The sequence below is a fragment of the Brassica oleracea genome, chromosome C6 (genome assembly GCF_000695525.1).
Source record: "Brassica oleracea var. oleracea cultivar TO1000 chromosome C6, BOL, whole genome shotgun sequence".
Lineage (NCBI taxonomy): Eukaryota > Viridiplantae > Streptophyta > Magnoliopsida > Brassicales > Brassicaceae > Brassica > Brassica oleracea.
In genome coordinates, this window is record NC_027753.1 from 33,505,053 (window position 1) to 33,505,638 (window position 586).

Sequence of the window (586 nt, forward strand, 5' to 3'; positions counted from 1 at the left end):
GCAAAATCCAAATCTTTGATAATATATATAGTATTTTGCATAAAGATTTAACAAGAAAAATGTTTTTTAACACGATTTTACACAATAACATTTTTTGTAGTGTAAGCTTATATAAATATGATTGTATAAGTATATAATGTTAAGATGAGATGTTATGAAAACAATGATATGCATACATAAATATTTTAATGACTTGTTATATTTGAACGATTGCGATCTAATACTATACTAAACACTTATTATGTGTTATTTTCATAGTTTTGGCATCAAAATTTATAGATTTTTATGATTGAAACTTTATAGAAAAACACATCGTCGGTATTTCGTCGGAAAATACCGACGACATTCCGACGAACTGGACAAGTTCGTCGAATGTCGTCGGTATTGTCCGACGAAATACCGACGACCTTTCCAAATTTCAATGAAACCCATTGTCATCGCTATGTCGTCGGTATATTGCGAGGGATTTCCGACGGACAAATAAAAAAAAAAAAAAAAAAAAAACTAATCAGAATCTTCTGAATCTTCATCAAACTCCCCAACCTCGGCTTCCGGCTCTGAATGTACGACAGCATCATGTCCAAAC